Source organism: Dipodomys merriami, unplaced genomic scaffold, assembly GCF_024711535.1.
Source record: "Dipodomys merriami isolate MVZ:Mamm:240054 unplaced genomic scaffold, mDipMer1.0.p SCAF_33, whole genome shotgun sequence".
Taxonomy (NCBI): Eukaryota; Metazoa; Chordata; class Mammalia; order Rodentia; family Heteromyidae; genus Dipodomys; species Dipodomys merriami.
In genome coordinates, this window is record NW_027204826.1 from 16733860 (window position 1) to 16754385 (window position 20526).

The 20526-nt window shown below is 52.0% G+C and overlaps 1 protein-coding gene across 2 annotated transcripts in view; it reads left to right on the plus strand.

The window, feature by feature from the left end:
• The first annotated feature begins 8293 nt into the window (after positions 1-8293).
• Positions 8294-20526, plus strand: part of Abhd2 (abhydrolase domain containing 2, acylglycerol lipase) — a 48114-nt gene continuing 35881 nt past the window's right edge. The window contains exon 1 of one of the 2 annotated variants that reach the window (XM_070043223.1): positions 8294-8400. The gene's annotated coding sequence lies outside the window, so the exon portion shown is untranslated. The remainder of the gene's footprint in view (positions 8401-20526) is intronic. The other variant, XM_070043224.1, reaches the window with a different exon arrangement.

Here is a 20526-nt window from a genome sequence, read left to right on the forward strand (position 1 = left end):
GGGAAGACAGGGTTGGAGCACTTGAACAGCCGCCAGGCCGCCGGCTCTGGGGAAGTGGAAATTTTCTCTCCTGTCCGGTGCATCCTCATCCTACCGCCCTTCCATGGTGAAGGCTCCTCTCTGGTCTCTACCGAGCCAGAGCTATCCAGATTCGCCTCAGCCCCTAGGCTGGGACATCCAGGAACAATGGTTCCTCAGCCCACCCAGTCCAGCTACCGGGCCCCCACCCAGTGACCCTCACAGCCTGGGTGCTGTGGCTGGACAAGCAGACACAGTCCTGACCACCTGCCACCCCTCCCCGCCCCCTCCCACGTGCACCTGGAAGAAATCCAAACTGGCGATTCTTTCTTCACCCTCAACCCCCCCCCCCCCCCCCCGTGTGTGTGGCAGGGAGGGACTTCCTGTTCCAATTTCCTGACCAACCGAATCTCATCAAAATGCACAGGCCTGGTCCCAGGGTCATTACTCACCTCTCGGGAACCAGGCCCTGAATTCCCGTCACCGCCTTGGGGAGACGGGGCTGGGACGGAGTTTAAGGAGACAAGGAAGGAGGGGTGGAGGAAGGGCTAAGACATGTAGCTGGCTCACGGTGATTACCCACCAAAGGCAGGAGCATCTTCAGCGGGGTGCTAGGGCCTCCTATCTGAGCGCCTAGCTAGCGACTCAGGAGGCTGAGATCTGAAGATTGAGGTTCAAGGCCAACCCAGACAGGAAAGTCCATGGGACTCTTTACCTCCAAAATGGTACAATAGTCCTGTGCGACCTTTAGAGGCCATGAACATGGCGGGGGGCGCGGAGGACTCCACTCAGGGCACCGAGAAGCTGCGCTCTCTTCATTCACAGCTGCAGGTCCTGTTCCTGGCCTTGTGGCCCCTGGTGGGAGGAGGATCGCACCCATGGCTCCCCACCAGGCCAGCTGCTGCCCTCAAGGATGCATGGGGTCCTCTATGAGTTTGGGGCCCCATCAGACACCCCAAGGCTTGGCGGTGAGCTTCCAGTGCTGTTTCATGAGGCACCTGGGGTCAAACCCCTTGTCCTTGAAAAGCCAGTTCCTCCATCCAGTGTCTGAGAGAGACCCAAGGGGTGTGTGTGTGTGTGTGTGTGTGTGTGTGTGTGTGTGTGTTTGTTCGTGTGTCAATACTGGGGCTTGAACTCAGGGGTCTGGGCACTGTCCCTTTGCTTTTTCTTTCAAAGTTGGTGCTGCACCACTTGAGCCACACCTCTATTGGCTGCATTTTGCTGATTCATCGGAGGTGAGAATCTCACAGACTTTCCAAAGTCCTGAGCAGCTAGGATGATGGGCGTTGAGTCCCTGCCACCCTGTGGAGCCCGCATGGATGTTATCAGAATATCGGGTGCTTGTGTGCCATTTTGCCAGCAGGCTGTGGGGTCAGGAAATGGAGGGGAGCCAGCAGAGGCGGTGATCTGCCCCTCACATCGGGGGCCACGGCTGGGCAGTCACCCGGAGACGCCCTCCCCCACACCTCCGGTGGTTTGGCTGGAACTTCAACGCGGCTGCCAGCCTAAACACCTCCATGTGGTCACAGCGCGCGGTCTCTGCATGTGTGGGTTAGTGGGGACTTCCTCAAACTCGCTGCGAGCCGGGGTCCAGGAGAAAATGCCTTCAAGAAAGCATGGTGCAGAGACGTGGCATCTCCATGATCAGACTGGGCAGTCTGCTGCCATCTGTGCCCACAAGGTCACCACAATCCCCCCCCCCTCGCTCAAGACAGGGGAGGGGACGGGCTTCTAGACCAGCGGTGACTGGAACACACAACCCGTCCTGCTTTTTCTGGAGCCCGTGGCTCTAGGCTGTCATCCTAGCAACTCATGAGGCTGAGATCTGGGGATCACAGTCCAAAGCCAGCCTGGTCGGAAAAGTTCGTGACACTCTTCTCTCCAACAAACCATCAAAATGCTGGGAGTGGAGCTGCGGCCCAAGTGGTGTATGGCCAGCCTGGAATGAAAGGGCTGAGGGATAGTATCCAGTCCAGCCGCAGGACTGACCCCAAACAAACAAATTCCACAAGTGACGGTCGTTTCCGGGGAAGGAATTGATGGCTGCTCTGGAAGTCAGGTACCCTGGGCGAGTGATCAAGAAGCCGGACTGCGGCGTGGCCGGTCCTCAGGCCGTACTTGACATCGAGGTAGAGCAGACGGCAGCCATGATGGGGGATGTGTGGGCTGGGGGTGGGCTCAGTGTTGGAGCACATGCCTGGCACTCACACACACACACACACACACACACACACACACACACACACACACACACACACGAGGATGTGAGTACAGAGAGGTTCAGCAAGACTTCCGGACTTCCTCACAGATCAAACGTGGGGTAAAAGGCAGATGGAGGTCAGAGGCGATTCTAAGAAAGGGAAAAGCAAGTCTTGTGGCGCGGCTAAGATTAGAGCAACACAGACACTGAAAGGACACAGAACTCATACAGCCACGACAAGGCAGGGTTTTGAGTCGGAGAGAGAGGCCCCTTTTATAGATGAAGATATTTGGAGTCTTTATGTTTTTGGAGTGGGGAAGGTCATTTCTGGGGCTTGAACCCAGGGCCTGGAGCTTGCGTGTTGTGTCCAAGGCTGGTGCTCTACCACTTGAGCCATAGCTCCACTTGCTTTTTGCTGGTTAATTGGAGATAAGTCTCAAGGACTTTCCTGCCCGGGCTGGCTTTGAACTGTCATCCTCGGAGGATCCCAGCATCTTGGGTAGCTAGGATGACAGGTGTGAGCCAGCTGGAGTCTTCCTTTGTTAAGGTAATGCTTTGTACAGTTGTCTGTATACAAGATAGTGGAAAAAAGGAGGGGGGCAAGAAGAGGAAGAGGAGGAGGAGGAGGAGGAGAGGGAGACAGGGAGGGGAAAGGGCAAAAACAGGTGACCTTGAACTTCAAAAGATGGAACTATAGAGTCAGGAAGAGAAAAGCAGGGAGGGATGTGAGGTCAGACCCTGAACCCCAAGAAAGGTGGAGATATGGATACATAATACACAACCCTAAGAGACGCGCCCGTCCCACTGCATTACAAAACCTTGATCCTAAGTCCACGCCTGGGAGGTACCAGTGTGCCGTAGGTCACACACTCAGGACTTGCAGAAAAGCCAAGAGCAAACCCCAGCGATCTGGCCCATCCCGTGCCTATGTCAACTCTCCCAACGGTGTGCCCAGACACGCACACATCCCAGCGTCTGGGAACAGCCATCGGCTGAGATGGAGGAGCGGCGCGCTCCACCATCGACCCCGACCACCTGCTCATCCCCTGGGGGCTTGCTACCTGAACTCAGGACCCCGCAACCGCTGTGTGTTCTCCTACTCAGAGGCTTCTGTTTTCCTGCTGCCCTCTCCACCCCCAGATTCAGCCCCATGATGCTCAAGGACCAGCTCAAACCCCCATGGACAGAAGCCATAGCTTCTTCAAACCCCCATGGATAGAAGCTCCATAGCGCTCCGTGTGTCTCCCCTTTGTCCCATATTCCCGCCCACAAAGGGACTTTGCTTTATGGTTCTGTCTCTTCAGCACTGTGTCTTTCTTAGCACAATAAATATTTACTGTCTGGTTAATTTCCACATATGATGAAATCATATAAGGGTGTGTAAACGGGGATAAACCATTTTCGAGTTGCTAAAGAGCATGAATGTACACAGGGAAGGGATTGTGATGTATTGTTTTATTGACTCTTTGGGAATTAATAGCACGAAGGGCTCAATTTTTATTGCTATAATTCAAGATACCAGCAGGAAGAAGAATGTATGGTGACTAAGAAGTCAGCTTTAGCCAGCGAGTCACCCATCCGATAGCTCTATATGTATCTGATTATTTGTCTGGAACACCTTTCTATGGGTGTATGCATGTGTGTGTGTGTGTGTGTGTGTGTGTGTGTGTGTGTGTGTGTGTGTGACAAATATTTCCAATGCTAAGTCCTAAGATGCAAGAATAGGGATTACTATAAAGCCAACATTAGTGGTTCATGCCTATAATCCTAGCTGCTTAAGAGTGTGAGATCTGAGAATCAAAGTTCAAAGCCAGCCTGGGTAGGAAAGTGCCTGAGATTCTTATTTCCAATTAACCACCAGAAAGGTGAAAGTAGAATTGTGGCTCAAGTGGTCCAAAGCTAGCCTTGAGGGGGAAAACTAAGGGATAACAGCACCCAGGCCGGGAGTTCAGGCCCCAGTATTAGCATTTAAAAAAACGAGGCTTACCCTAACATTTGTCATTCAAATTAGAGTCATTTGTGAGTCATTCCAAGGGGAGACACTATTCAAACTTTTCCCGGACTGTCTGTTTTATCCTTTTCTTGAAGACCACGTCACATTTGCATTGCTTACCCGAGGGCCCAGGGCAGTTTCTCAGCATTGTTTTGACAGGCCGGCTGGTGTTCCTTCCATTGAGACAAACAGCCAAGTCCTACATTCACTCCTAGTTGTCCTCACGCTGTACTGTGCTGGGCTCAGGACTTCTAGAAGAACTTCATCTCCATTATCAACGGGAAGCGGGCCAGGAGGCCGGGCACGGGATGTCCTCCAGCTGCTGCTGGGCCTGCTGTCCTCCAGCAGCCCTGGGTGCTGTGGTGAAGTGACAGTATCGGAGACCGAGACCTCGGGCTGAATCCGGTCAGGCTACCGGGAAAATCCAGGCTGCACCTCAGGCCCCAGCCCCTCCTTCCCCGCATCCCGCATAGAGATTAGGTGACCAGATCTAATCTCAAACCTTTTCTCCATCCTCTTAATGAGAAGTCAGGGGGAAGGTTTCTATCACTGGATGATCCATTTTGCTGGTTAAAAAAAAAATCAGAATATGCTGGGGTAGATAGCATGTGTGTATATACAGGATTGCCTTTTCTTTCTTTTTTGCCAGTGGGGTTGAACTCAGGGGCTGGGCACTGTCCCTGAGCTGCTTTTGCTCAAGGTTAGCACTCCACTACTTGAACCATAGCACCACTTCCAGCCTTTTCTATTTATGTGGTACTGAGGAATTGAACCCAGGTTTTCATGCATGCTAGGCAAACACCCTACCACTAAGCCACATTCCCAGACTCTGTATGCAGTCTTTCTATGCTTGCCTGCATGCCTTCCTTCCTCCTCCTTTTTCTCCTCCCCTCCCAACCTTTCTTCTAGACAATGTCTTGCTATATAGCCCAGGCTTGCCTTAAAATCAAGATCCTCCTGCCTCAGCTTCTTTAGTATTGGGATAACAGGTATGCTATCCATATATGTATATATATATATATATACACATATATACATATATAATCACATTATATGCTTTATGTGTTATATGTATTATTATACATGATGCATAATAAATCATATACTAATATCATATGTTATTCTATTATACATATAGTATATCTATATTAAAGCACACACAATATATATACACATATATACACACATGTATATATGTATATATACACACATATATATACATATATACACACATGTATATATATATATATATGTGGGCTTTTCTCACACTGTGGCACACACTTATTAAGTGCTAAGTATATCCCGTTCACCCCTTTACATCTATGAACTCCTTTACCACCTGTAGGCCCCGTGAGGGAGCCCTGGCATCCCTCGGCCTCCTACAGAAACGAACACAGAGGCACGGCACTTGCTGGAGGTCGCAGGGTTGAGGTGCACAAGGCTGGAATTCCAAAGTAGCAGAGGTTTTTTTTTGTTTTGTTTTTTCAAAGCTGCTTGCCCTCCACTCTCCCCTGAGGATATAGAATCATTTGGAAGCCAAATAAACTACGGGCTTTACCCAAAGGGAAAGAGCACAGCCATCGGAGCCCGTAGGGCTTTCTCAGGTGAGGAAATCCTGCTGAGACCCCGCCCCCTCCGGCTCGCTCCCTGCTGAGCTACAGATTACATCCTGTAGTTTCAGCCCATCCAGGATGTGAGTAAGTGCGATCGTCTCCCTTGATCAAGGTTCTCATGCTTTGAGAAAGTCTCTTCTCAGCCCTGTCCCAATACCTGGCCATCTCGGGCTGAGACGCACTAAACCCTCAATCCCTGCAGGCTACCAAACCTCAAGGCAAAATAAAACTAAGGCCACTCTGTTTCCTAAGCAGTACCCACGGAGATTCTCTGTCGGATGAATCAACTTGACGAACAGACTGTGGCAAAAGCCGCGGGAGAGGGAAGGAAAGAGAAACCAGAGACAAATAAGACAGCGTTGTGGCAGGCTGGAAAAGGATTCACGGATCCTTCTGGAAGCCGTGCAATGCGGGTGAAAGTGTACACCACCAATTTGCTCCCCGCCTCTGCCGGGGCTCGGCTCACACCTCTTTTCCAGCCTCTGGTGACCCAGCTGGGGCTGAGGGTCTCCCGTGTCCTGGGCTAAACTTCTTGGAAAAATCCGCAGTGGTGAGCTCCCTGCCATTCACTGCGAACAGCTGCTTTTCCTGGCTCTCAGTCAAGTTGCAACTCTCATCTCTCATCTCAGGAGCCATTCGGCGCTTTTCCGAGCCGAGGAAGACTTCTCGGGATCAGCACACAGGCGTGCGGTGACCTGTACTGGGCCAGTTTCCCTAGCACATGTGCAGCCTTGTGTGTGGCCACTAAAACACAGAAAACAAGAGAACTGTGCATCAGGAACAAGCATGTGTGCACACACGCTCCCGCACCCCACCCACGGCCAGGCAACCCTTCCAACGGGCAAGAGATCTATTTTTTAAGTTGCTATTTTAAATTTTTTTATTTTACTTGACAAATCATGGTACCTATTTGTGGCATACAACCTGATGCCCTGATGTATTTATTGTATGGGCTAAAGCATGCTAGTTCACACCGCCATTAACCACACTTACTTAGCGAAGCTCTTTTTTTTTCTGGAAGTCTTCACTGTTTTAACATAAGTCAGGTCTCTAATCCTAGCTGCTCAGAAGGCTGAGATCTGAGAATTGCAGTTGGGAGCCAGCCTGGAGTGTCTGTGTGTGTGTGTGGGGGGGGGGGCAGGGGGCAGACAAATCATTGAGACTCTTTTCTCCAATTAATCAGCAAAAGGCTGGAACTGGAGGTGTGGCTCCAATGGTAGTGGCACCACCAGCCATGATGGAGGTGGGGGAGGAAATAAAGCCAAGTAACAGCCACAGGCCCATGAGTTTGGGCCTACACCTTGAGCAAGCCCATTTTCTTTTTCCTTGTCACAATGGCCAAGCGTGCTGGACAGAAAAGGCAAGGGTCGTTTCCCACCCGCTTTTTGCTTTCCCTGGTGGGGTGGCTCCTCCCTCTTCACCCCCCACCCCCAGGCTGCCCACGGTGCCTCCCCTATCCATCCTACAGAATATGGCTCGGGGACACTGCAGCAGTTCTATTCTTAGGACAGCACACATGCCAGGGCATGTTCCAGGCCCGTAGAATTTCAGAGCTGGGCCGGGTTCCACCGATGCAATCAGGGTGAGTGGGTGGCGGGCCTGCCCAATGCCAGCCACCCCAGCCCGGCTGCTCTACCTCTGCCCCTCCTAACGTCACCCCCAGCTGCTACATGAAGAAATCAGGGTGACGTGCCCCTGGGACCCCCCCCCCCGACACACACCTCCAGCCAGGACACCTGCCTCCATTCTGGGTCTGCCCCCCACATTCGTCCAGGGCGCCGCCAATGGCCAGGGCCGGCCAAGGGCGGAAAGATCAGCAGGACAGAAAACCCCACGAGTGTCCATCCCGAGGCCCGAGGCCGCAGCTCCCACCTCCCCCACCCCCCACCCCGTCCTTTCTTTTCTGGAGACTTCTTTCCCTCCTCTCTCCAAGGTAAGCCTCTTCTGATGACCCGCGCGTCCCGGGCTACAGGTGCGTCCTTCCGGACGGCCGGAGCCCATCAGAACCCCTTCCCCACCCCGCGGAGGGCACCTGACCTGACCCAACCCCGCAGACCAGCTGCCGGTCACAATCGCCCCCAGCTTCTTCCCCCTCGTCCCCCCCTTACCCCCCTCCAAGCCGCCCCCCCCAGCCCTCTAAGCCTGCATCCTTTACCCCGCCTCCTCAAGGTAAGGTTTATCCAATAGCGTCTTGGCCCACGGGCCAAAGACGTCAAAAGTAACCAATGGCCGAAGAGCTCTTCGTTAAGGGCCCCCTCCTCCCATCTCCGTTTTGAGGGGCAGTTCTATCGACCAATGGGATGCCGGCCAGGTGCAACGTGAGGGCGCCGAACCGCGAGAGTGGCGGCTGAGTTATCCAATGAACAGTGGGTTCCCGTGGTGAGGGGCGTGGCCGAGGCGGTTGTCAGGGGCGTGGCGGCCGTTGCCTGGGCGGGGCCGGTAGCGGCGGGAGCTGCGCTGGCCAGTGGTTCCGGCTGCATTTCCAGGAGCGCAGCCGGCGGCGGCGGCGGCGGCGGGCGGAGCTGAGGGCAGCGGACTTGGGGCCAAGCTGGGCCGTCGTCGTCCACCGAGCACAGGTAAAGCCGCGGCCGAGCGAGCTCCGCGGAGCCGGGGTCGGCGCCACCCGCCAGGCCGAAGCCCGGAGCCGGCGGTCCCCGCCGCGGCCCGGCCGCTGCGCTCGGCGCTCCGGCTCCGGAGCGGGGGGGGGGGGGGGGTCCTGCCACCCGGGCCGCGGGTCCCCGGGCCCGGCTCCCGCTCCCGCCGTGGCCGGGCGCCCGGGCCGCGCCCCGGCGACGCCTTCCCGGAGCCCTTTGTCCTCCCGGGCTCGGGGCGGCCCGGGCGCCACCCCGGCCCGGCTCGCGCGCGCTCCCGGGTCAGGACGGGGCATCTCCGGTCCCGGCCGGCGGGACGGCGTCCAGGAGACCGGGGGGCCGGGGGGGGCTCGCTAAGAGTCCCGGATATTCGCTAGGCCTCCGCGTTTGGGCCCGGGGCGGGGGGGGTTCCGGGGCGCCCTCGCCACCCACGGGCTCGAGTTCGGAGGGGCGGCAGTTCGAGACCCACTTGGGCCGGCCCCGCACCGTGCTGGGCGCTGGGGTTGGGCCCTGCCCACAGCGAGCGCTGTCCAGCAGCGCCGGGGGCTCCCTGGCCGGCCGGGCAGCCCGGGCCCCGGCCTTGGAGGCGGCCAGGCAGAGGCCCACGGCCGCCACCTGTCAGGGATGCTCGGGGAGGCCCGGGGAAGGAGGCCCGGGAAGGGAGGCCCGGGAAGGGAGGCCCGCGGGCCCTGTCCACGCACAGGTGCACAGCGGCGCGCAGCCTGGGATGGGGAAGGGTTCTTCCGGAGAGTTGGTTAGGACCCAAGTGGGTGTCGACTTCACTCATAATGCATTGTTGTGGTGGTGGTGGTTGTGACTTGCCCTGGTCCTGGGCGCTGTCCCTGAGCTGTGTTGTGCTCAAGGCTGGCAAGGGCCCTAACCACACCCCATGAGCCTCAGCTCCACTTCGGGTGGCTTTTGGCTGGTTAATTAGGAGTAGAAGAGGCTCACGGCTTTCCCTGCCCAGGCTGGCTTCCAACAGCGATCCTCAGATCTCAGCCTCCTGAGTTGCAGCGAGGATTACAGGTGGGCACCACCTGCCCACACCCTGCTTCCTACGGAATCTTGGGGTGTCAGCTCCAAAGTGGGGCCGGGAGCAGAGAGAATGGATTTATAGTGCGGATTTACCGAAAAGTAAATAAACCAAATGGTTTCTTTCACCACGGTGAAGCGTTTTAATTTTGAAGTACTGCGTATTTAGGCTTTCCAGTTCCTCTCCTCCCCCCACCCCAAACCTCCAGTTTGCGAGTTTTACCTGCATTTTAGTCACTAAATCCAAAGGCAGGATCTAAGAAAAGCTCAGGAGAGAGGCTGGGGGGAGTCAGCATGATCTGGCCCCCGACCCTTTCAAGGACCCATTACAACCACATTAAGCAAAGTGCAAAAGAAAAACCAGCTCCTCCCTCTCCCCATCAGTACCTCCTGTCATTTGCCTGAATCACAAGGACATGGTCTTCTGAAGGTCAGGGGCAGAGAGAGAATCAGAATACAACTCTCTGTCTATTTGAGGCCAAATTTACCTTTGACTTACCAGTCTATCATCACTGTGGATTTGTGGCCTCTGAGAGCCTGACATTCTAATTCAATCTCCTGAAAGTGCAGGAGAGGAAACAGGCTGGGATCATCAGAGCTATAACTAAGGGTTGATTTTTTTTTTTTTTGCCAGTCCTGAGGCTTGAACTGTATGTAGGCCTGGGCGCTGTTCCCGAGGTTCTTTTGCTCAAGGCTACAGTTCTACCACTTCAGCCATTTGTGCCACTTCCGGCTTTTACTGAATAGTCTATTGGAGATAAGAGTCTCATGCTTTCTTGCCAGGGCTGGCTCCCAACCACAAGCCTCAGATCTTAGCCTCCTGAGTAGCTAGGATTGCTGGTGTGAGCCACCGGCGCCGGGCTTAGGGTTGATGGAGATCTAGCACGTGTCTGGTACTTTACCTCCAGACTGGGTGTCTCATCCTCCGCATTTGAGGTCTAGAGAAGCCCAGCAAGGCCCGGAGCACAGAGCATGGTACCTGAGTGGCCTGGGTTTGAATCTTAACTCTGCTTCCTGTTAGCTGTGTAACTTCTCTATATCTATCAAACAGGAAGGAAGGATAGCCGCACCCGGGTAGAGAAGGACAGGAACTAGATAGCTTTGCTAAATAGAATCTTTTGTTACCTTTCTGTCTCGTTTTGTTTCAGATCTACCACCCAGTATGTTCCGCTAGGACACTCACCCTTCCTTCCACTAGAAAATAAAAATCATTTCACTTTCACAGAGACCATCTGCAGGGGTTTTCAGCTCACGTTGTATCTTTTTTTTCTCATCTTTCTTTCCTTTCAGTGAATCAGATAATTCGCTCTCTTTTTGTAACCACACTCTTCTTAGCTGCTCAATCTTTTTTTAAATTTTGTTTTAAATTCTCTTTAAAAGGGGTGAGAGGATCTAAGTGTAAACCAAGTCGTGGAAGATGGCAGCATCAGAATCTCTACACACATGCAGGCCCCTCTCCTCGGCCTTTCTCCCAGTCATCAGCGTGCTGCAGCTTGATTATAAATGGATGAACATTTTTAGATTAAGATTTCATGAGCCACTATATTAAGTGCTTTTCGGAAGTTCAGGGATCGTGTGTCAAATGCATTTAAGCAAGCTCCTTAGTCATAGGAGTGGGGAGGGAGCAGCGGCCCTGCCCCGCCTGGCAGAGACCAAAGTGGATGGCCGATTCTGCTGGTAATCCAGCTTGTTCGCCATTTCATCTGCGTTTTCCCTGTCCTTTTCCAGAGCTTGAGATAAGCCAGACGGCCTACGCCATGGAGTGGTCTGGTCGCAGTCCTACAAGTTCCCTCTCCTCCCTTTTCCCTTCCCCTTCCTGTTCCCCTCACGATAAATCAGCCACCCCCAGTGTGTCCCTTGTGAGGGAAACATGGCTGTCACCTTTGTTGTTGTCTTAGATTAAATCAGAGAGGATCACTCCATGGATTGACACCTCCTTCCACCTTGTTTTTCTTAAGATTGTTATGATTGTTAGGTGTTCTTGGTTAGGCTATCCGTAGTGGTTGCTTTAGAGTAATAGTTTTTGTGTGCTTTAATGCAGACCCCTGGCGCTCTGTCTTGCTCATGGCTTCTGACACTGGGGTGGGAGGGCATCTTCATCACTCTCATTCCTGGCTCCGCCATCTTGTACCTTTCTCCCCGAGATCTCTGGCTGGGCCTGCACATGACTATAGTTCTCATCACGTTGGCCCAGGACACCTACCCAGAGCATGGTACAGCAAACATGTTTCTTTTCTTTTTCTTTTTGTGCTGGTTCTGGGGCTTGAACTTAGCCTGAGTGCTGTCCCTGAGCTTTTGTGCTCAGGGCTAGTGCTCTACAACTTTGAGCCACAGCACCATTTCCAGCTTTTTGGTAGTTAATTGGAGATAAGAATCTCACAGACTAGGGCTGGGGAGGTGGCTCAGTGGTAGAGTGCTTGCCTTGCATGCCTGAGACCTGGGTTCTATTCCTCAACACCACATAAGCAGAAAAAGTGGGAAGTGGAGCTGTGGCTCAAGTGGTAAAGCACTAGCCTTGAGCTGAAGAGCTCAGGGACAGCGCCCAGGCCCAGTGTTCAAGTGCCATGACCGACAAAACAAAACAAAACAAAACAAAACAAACAAAAACAAAAAAGAAGCTCACAGACTTTCCTGCCCTGCCCTAGCTGGCTTTGAACTGCAGTCCTCCGAACTCAGCTTTCTGAGTAGCTAGGATTACAGGCATGAGCCACTGATGCCTGGCTTTATTTTATTTTATTTTTAGCTTAAGATCTGGCTCTGAAAAGCCCTAACAGAGAGACCCTTCCAATGTAATGGGATTCTATGTGGCCTGCTTCATACACTATCTCGATTTTGGGGTGGTGGTGAGTGTGGTATTCTTCTCGACCTGTTGAAGAGAGTAGATGTCCAGCATGAGGTGTTTTAAACTTTCCTGTTTTGTGTGGGGCTAAGCCGGCCCCGAGAGCAGGTGCCTCTGTTATAGCAGCTTTTCCTGATCCAGCGTTTGGCCAGTATGTGATGCGATGAAGGCCATTTGTTTGAGGTGGAGTCTCCCTAAGTACCTCGGGCTGTCCTCAACCTCCGACCTCCGCCCCCAAGTGCTAGGGTTACAGGTGTGTCCACCACCATGCCTGATGATTAAAGCCTTTAAAAAACAAACAAAAAAAAAAACACGTCTATGTTTCCATTCTGTGTTTGATAAGTGTTAACATTGTTTCCTTTCCGGGCCATTTTTATATCTGCAGCTTTATTATGTCATCTCAGCTTCAGGTCTCTGTGTTGGAGGATCCCTGTTTTCTTTCATCAGTGGATGATGTGCATAGGTGAAGTGTCTGCACCTGGGCCAGGGTTACCCACAAGCCCATCCTCTGATCTTCTGCCATAGTTAAGTATCAGACAGGTGGAGCGCTGAGAGAGTTAACGCATTGACTCCCGCGGGTTTCCTGGTTTCTGGTTTTCTTTCATTGTCAATAACTAGGGGCTCATTAAGGTCATCGAACTGAGCATCTGGTGTGTATGCCAAGAGCACAGTTAACCAGACTAACAAGTGGGTTTGCTTTATTGCTTAAGGACTGATTTTATTTTTAAATTGTTTTAATTTAAATTTTATTGGGGAGCAGGGTGGTGGTACACATCTGTAATCCCTGCTCTCAGAAGTCTGAGGTAAGAGGTCTAAGAATTCAAAGACAACTTGGGCTACTTAGCAAGATCGTGTCTCAGAAACACACACATTTTTAATGCAGTTAATTCAGAAGTTTTTTTTTTTTTTTTAATAGGCAATGCATTTCTATGTTGAAGGAAAACATTTGAAAGTCACAAAAGGTTAGATAGTAAATGTGTCTCCGCCCCTCCTGGTCCCTACTTCCCATGTTGCTCTCCAGAGACAACCAGCATCGTGAATTTCTTTCTCCTCCAGGAGTGTGCTTCTCATGCGCACATTCTTGTTGTTGGTACTGGGATTTGAACACAGGGGCTCCATAGACTGGGAGGATATTGCTGAGCCATGTCTCCAAACCCAGTTTTCCTTGGTTATTTTTTCAATAGGGTCTTGTTCCCACCTAGAGCACACCTGAGTGATTGTAATCTTTCACTGGGATCATAGGTGCAAGCAAGACTCTGGAGTTGGAGTCTTCCTGACTTTTCTGCCCAGGCTAGCCTGGAACCACGATCCTCCTGATTTCAGCCTTCCACATAATTTGGGATGACAGGCGCATGCTACAGGGCCCAGTTATGGATTAAGAAGGTATTTTAGCTGTATACCTGTGCTGGTCCTATTTCCCAAGTGACCAGGATGACAGGCGTGAGCCAACAGCCACAGGCATCTGTCATATACGTTATTCATCAGGGCAGACTTGTGAGGAATATTTGCACACCGTGCTTTTTACACAGATGCTATATGCATGCTGTTTGGAACCTTGCTTTTTTTTTTTTTTTTCTCTCACTTAATATCTCTTGGCAGGAGGAAAAGCATTTCCACGTCATATTTTATGAAGGCCGTCTATTTTAGATATCTGCTGTTTCTAAGGATGCTGAAAACCAGTCTTAAATAGGCAGCAGCTTCATGTGGAGACGTTAAAACAATTCGGTGGCAAATGTCGTTCTTCTCTATGTCCTGTAGCCCTGAGCCTGAGAAGAGGTGAGGAGAGGCAGCAGGCTCTAGGTCAATGTGTGCAGGGAGAGCTGGGACACTGGAGGGGAGGAGGGCGTTGGACTGGGGCCTCAGCCTGGCCCTGTGGATGGACAGGCTGCGTTCTCTGGCCTCCAGAGGAGTGGCCCAGACTCTTTGAAGGGCACTTCCCGCATCTCCATTGTCTGAGCAGTGTTCACACCCGCTGCTGCACCCGCTGTGCGGGCCCTGCCTCAGCCCTGCCCTGCCCTGCATCCCAGGACTTCCTGTTTGGGGAGTGTTACTGTGCACCAGGCCCTATCTTTTCTCTTACTCCAGGAAAAACCAGCTCTTGCACTTGCTGTCCTAAAGCATCTTCTCTGAAGCGTGTCTATGGTGGCGGTTCTTTCCCAAGTTCCCCATACCTCTTTCTACTTCTAGGCTGACCTGCGCCCGGCTTGCTAGCTGACTGCTCAGCCATCTTGAAGCAGACAAGACTTGAACGCCCAGGCTCCTTGTGCCGTAAAGAATCGTACAATGGAAATGTGGGGCTAGAATCTTCTGTGGCTCCCAGACTGTGCCTGTGGATTTTGGTTTTCTCTTTTTCTTGGAGTGGATCTGAACCTTTCTCTTGCTTTGACTTACCTCTGAGTCTGATTTAGAACCACTTTGAATGCGGGAGACTCCTGGCCTTTGGGAGGGCTGAGAAGGGAGGGTTCTGTTCACAGAGCAGCTCTAACTTTACGTAGGTTCTTCAAGTTCTTTGGTTCTCATTAGAGGAAGACCTCTTCAACTTTGTGGTTTCATGGGGTTTGTTTGCTTGCTTTTGCCCCAGAATTGGAACTCAGGGCCTCTCAGTGCATGCCAGACAAGCCCTCTACCACGGGGCCACATCTGCAGGCCAGTAATAAGAACAGGATGCACACAGCCTTCATGTTTCCCCTGTGTGTGTGAATTCCCCACGAGTTAGAGCCAGGTAAACCTGGCTGGGGGGACAAATGGAGATGTGCTAAGTGTGGAAAGATGCAGGGACTTCTTCAGTGAGGCGATGGTAGGATAACTAATAACTGGATGAAAGGAACTCATTTGCATGACCTAAGCCCTCGCCAGGACATCAGGAGCTGCCTCAGTGGCTCCAGCACCAAGACCGCACCACGCAGCTGAAAGGTGCAGTGTCCTGTGTAGACAGCCCTACAGGGAGTCCTGTCCTGTGGCCCTGACCCAGTACCAGCACCTAGATCAACCGTCAGCCAGTTTCCTGTGTTCTCTTTGCCTCCTTCCCCAGCTCACCTTTATCTGCAAGTCCGGCCCAAACATCACAGTCACATGCAGAAGTATATCCAGGAGAAGTATTTCACAAATATTTCTGCTTACAGACTTCTTTATGAATCATTCATGAGTGTATACATACATATATATATATTTAAACTCACAATGATTCTTTTCATACCATCAAGTATCCAATCATTCACATTCCTAATTGTTTAAAAATACCATCAGTGGCTCATGCCTGTAGCTTAAAAGAGATACCCCATCAGTGAGTGGTTCTTATATCTGAATCCTTTTTTTTTTTTTTTAAATTAAACTTTTGAAGAAAAATCCTGCGCTGGTCCTGGGGCTTGAACTCAGGGCCTGGGTACTGTCCTTGAGCTTCTTTTGTTCAGGCTAGCACTCTACCACTTCAGCTTTTTTAGCAGCTTATTAGAGATAAGAATCTCATGGACTTTTCCTGCCCTGGTTGGCTTTGAACTATAGCCCTCAGATCTCAGTCCTGTTCCCTTACAGCAGGTGACACATTCAGATGATGCAATATTCCAGAGGCAAATAGGGAAAATATCTTCATTTCAGGAGCAGTGAATATTACCAGGGCCTTGCATGTTTTTCCAGAAGTATTTTATGCACAACCCAGCAAATATATGTGTTTATATCCATATACTCCCTCCCTCTACCTCCTGCCTCCCTTCCCCTTCTTTCTTGCTTCCCTTCCCTTCCCTTCCCTTCCCTTCCCTTCCCTTCCCTTCCCTTCCCTTCCCTTCCCTTCCCTTCCCTTCCCTTCCCTTCCCTTCCCTTCCCTTCCCTTCCCTTCCCTTCCCTTCCCTTCCCTTCCCTTCCCTTCCCTTCCCTTCCCTTCCCTTCCCTTCCCTTCCCTTCCCTTCCCTTCCCTTCCCTTCCCTTCCCTTCCCTTCCCTTCCCTTCCCTTCCCTTCCCTTCCCTTCCCTTCCCTTCCCTTCCCTTCCCTTCCCTTCCCTTCCCTTCCCTTCCCTTCCCTTCCCTTCCCTTCCCTTCCCTTCCCTTCCCTTCCCTTCCCTTCCCTTCCCTTCCCTTCCCTTCCCTTCCCTTCCCTTCCCTTCCCTTCCCTTCCCTTCCCTTCCCTTCCCTTCCCTTCCCTTCCCTTCCCTTCCCTTCCCTTCCCTTCCCTTCCCTTCCCTTCCCTTCCCTTCCCTTCCCTTCCCTTCCCTTCCCTTCCCTTCCCTTCCCTTCCCTTCCCTTCCCTTCCCTTCCCTTCCCTTCCCTTCCCTTCCCTTCCCTTCCCTTCCCTTCCCTTCCCTTCCCTTCCCTTCCCTTCCCTTCCCTTCCCTTCCCTTCCCTTCCCTTCCCTTCCCTTCCCTTCCCTTCCCTTCCCTTCCCTTCCCTTCCCTTCCCTTCCCTTCCCTTCCCTTCCCTTCCCTTCCCTTCCCTTCCCTTCCCTTCCCTTCCCTTCCCTTCCCTTCCCTTCCCTTCCCTTCCCTTCCCTTCCCTTCCCTTCCCTTCCCTTCCCTTCCCTTCCCTTCCCTTCCCTTCCCTTCCCTTCCCTTCCCTTCCCTTCCCTTCCCTTCCCTTCCCTTCCCTTCCCTTCCCTTCCCTTCCCTTCCCTTCCCTTCCCTTCCCTTCCCTTCCCTTCCCTTCCCTTCCCTTCCCTTCCCTTCCCTTCCCTTCCCTTCCCTTCCCTTCCCTTCCCTTCCCTTCCCTTCCCTTCCCTTCCCTTCCCTTCCCTTCCCTTCCCTTCCCTTCCCTTCCCTTCCCTTCCCTTCCCTTCCCTTCCCTTCCCTTCCCTTCCCTTCCCTTCCCTTCCCTTCCCTTCCCTTCCCTTCCCTTCCCTTCCCTTCCCTTCCCTTCCCTTCCCTTCCCTTCCCTTCCCTTCCCTTCCCTTCCCTTCCCTTCCCTTCCCTTCCCTTCCCTTCCCTTCCCTTCCCTTCCCTTCCCTTCCCTTCCCTTCCCTTCCCTTCCCTTCCCTTCCCTTCCCTTCCCTTCCCTTCCCTTCCCTTCCCTTCCCTTCCCTTCCCTTCCCTTCCCTTCCCGGAACTCTTCTTCTCCTTCTCTTTCTGAACTCTGGTGTGAGGCAAACACTCTACCATTTAAGCCATACTCCCACCCCTTTTTCTCCTAGTTATTTTTTAGATGGAGTCTCGTTTTTTACCAGGTACTAACCTTAGACTTCAGCCCTACTTCCTATGCCTCCCTAGTATCTGGGATTACAGGCATGCACCACAACACTCAGCCCTTCCTTCACTTTTGTATAACTCACCTCATATTGTGTGTGTTCCTTGCCTTATTCACTTGACATGAAATTATATGTTTTAGTGCATTTCCCCTGTACTTGTGGACATCCTAGTAACTTCTCTTACCTAACCAGTTGTGAAATCATTGAACCCCAAAACTTGAGGGAGACACAGCCTCCTGGGCCGATGGTAGTGCTGGACCATCAGCATTGGTAGTGCGCACTGTTTTCATCTGCTCAGCAGGTGTTCACTCAGCCCTTTCTCTGCTGGGTGTGATGCTGGAGCTCTGCTCCAGGATCTTCTCTGGGGCTGGATGGTGTCCCCACCATACGCCAGCTCTCCCAGAGCTTTCCATACGTGCTTGCCACCCCTCCCTTCCACACAGACTGGCTGCGGATCTCACTTCTATGCGATCACGTGAACAAAGCCCTCACACGGTCCCATCAGCAACACTGAGAGTGCATGAGAGGTCAGGGCCGGGCTCGTCCCTGATGGAGAAAGCAGCCCTTTCCCGAGGTCTGTCCTCAATATCACCCCCGGCGGCTAGTAGCAGTTCTGCATGGAAGGCTGGAAAGTACACTGGCATGGCACAGGGAATCTCAGTGCTGTCACTACCGTGTGTAAAAGACACAGAAATTTCTGTTCTGTCTGTCTTTAAAATGCCGGCATCCAGCCAACTCTGCACGGGCCTCCAATATAGTTAGGTCCTTCCTTCTCTGACCTCCAGGGCTGCCCCTGGGAGCCCCAGCCTCAGTTTCCCTTCTTACATTCATAGTCACTCCCATCTCTGCAGTGGGTACTGAGTGAGGTCAGGGCTGAGGCTCCACTTTGTACGTAGTAAATTTCGTGCCTGGTCTCCACTGTCAACACAAATGCATTTTGCGAAATGAGTGAGGTCATGTATTCAATCATGAACACTTGATAAAGTGAAGAGGTACAGAAGTAGAGAACCTAATTATCATGTAGTTCTGGTCCTTCAGCTGAAGGTTTGGTGAGCTGCCGGGCACAGCGGCCCACACCTATAATCCTAGCTTCTTAGGAGACAGATTGGGAATGTGGCAGTTCAGGCTAGCGTTGAGTAAAAAGTTAGCAAGACTCCGTTCTCAATAGACAAGCCAGGCGTGGTGATGCACACTCCCGGTCTCAGCTACAAGAGAGGCATCAGTAGAGGATCACAGTCCAAGCCAGCATGCGCAGTGCCGTTGTCACCCATAGTTGATGGTCAGGTTGGGATTGGTGGCGATTCCTTGCTGATAAGGTAAAGACCAGGCTAACTAAGCTGGCAGATCCAGACATTCAGCCTTGGGCCAGAACCCTCTGGCATTCGTGGATGACACAAGCCCCTTTGCCTTTGCCCCTGTGTGGCTCACCACTGGCAAATTAGGCCTGTGTTTATGTTTTTAAGTTTTATTGTCATAGCAGGATGCTCTGGAGATGGGTACCTGACCTGCTCTCCCTCATTTACACCATGCAGTGACTCTTGAAGGAAGGCCTTATTATCCACATTTAATGAGTGAAGCGTCTCAGATGTCAAGAGGTGAGGGACCTTGCCCAGTCACGACACGAGCAGAGCAGTAGAGCTGTCACCCCAGCCCCTCTGTCTGTCCCCACGGCCAGTGTGTGGTCTCTGTCTCCTGCCGTCACCGCACATCAAGTCTCTCAGGAAAACTGGAATTTTTTTGGGGGGGGGTCCGGTCGTGGGGCCCAAACTCTGGGTCTGGGCGCTGTCCCTCAGCTCTTCAGCTCAAGGCTAGCGCTCTACCACTTGAGCCACAGCACCACTTCTGGCTTTTTTCTTTTTGCTTATGTGGTGCTGAGGAATCGAACCCAGGGCCTCAGGCATGCAAGGCAAGCGCTCTACCACTGAGCCACCTTCCCAGCCCAAAACTGGAATTTTTGCAACACCAATTTTTTTGATCTCCTTCCACCAATTTGTTCTCAGAATATCAAAAACATTTGATGAATGATTTTTTTTTCTTTTTAAAACTTTTTTGTTTTTTATTATGATTAAGCAATTACATAAAGTTCACAACTTTCATAGTATTGTGAGCTAGTGATACTTAGTTAAAGACACAAACACGCCAGGCGCTGGTGGCTCACGCCTGTAATCCTAGCTACTCAGGAGGCTGAGATCTGAGGATCGCGGTTCAAAGCCAGCCCGGGCAGGAGAGACCGTGAGACTCCTATCTCCAATAAACCACCAGAAAACCGGAAGTGGCGCTGTAGCTCAAGTGGTAGAGTGCTCGCCTTGAGCTGAAGAGCTGAGGGACAGCGCCCAGGCCTAGAGTTCAGGCCCCACGACCGACAAAAAAAAAAAAAAAAGACACAAACACATTCTAACCTTCATGAGGCAAATTGTCATTATCATGGTCTATAGTTTGTGAATTCTATGAGCTTCCACATCGGGTGGTACATGTATTTCTTTCCTTTTTTTTTTTTTTTTTTTTTTAGTGTTAGCTGTTCCCTCTGTCCCTCTCTCATCTCTCCCTCCCATCGCTGCCTTGAGTTGCTTAGTTTGTTTGGTGAAGGATTTTTTGTATGTCCTGTGCTTTGTCACTTGAGCCACCGCACCTGCTCCTTTGTGCCTTGTTTATTTAGTGTTGCTACTCACACACACTGGCCTGGACTTCCATCCTCCTATTTCTTCTTCCCTTCATCACTGAGTGACAGACAAGCCACCACACCCACCTGTTAGTCAAGATGGAGTCTTGGAAACTTTATTCTTTTTCCTTTTTTTTTTGCCTGTTGTGGGTCTTGAATTCAGGGCTAGGTGCTGTCCCTGAGCCCCTTTGTGCTCAAGGCTAGTGCTCTACCACTTGAGCCACAGCACCACTTCTGGTTTCTGAGTGGCTGATTGGAGACAAGAGTTTCATGGGGACTTTTCTGTCTGGGTTGGCTTCAAACTGCAATCCTCAGTAGCTAGCTCCTTAGTAGCTAGGGTTATAAGTGTGAGCCACCAGCACCTGGCTCTTTTTCTGGAACCCTGATTCCTTGATCTCCACTTTACAAGTAGCT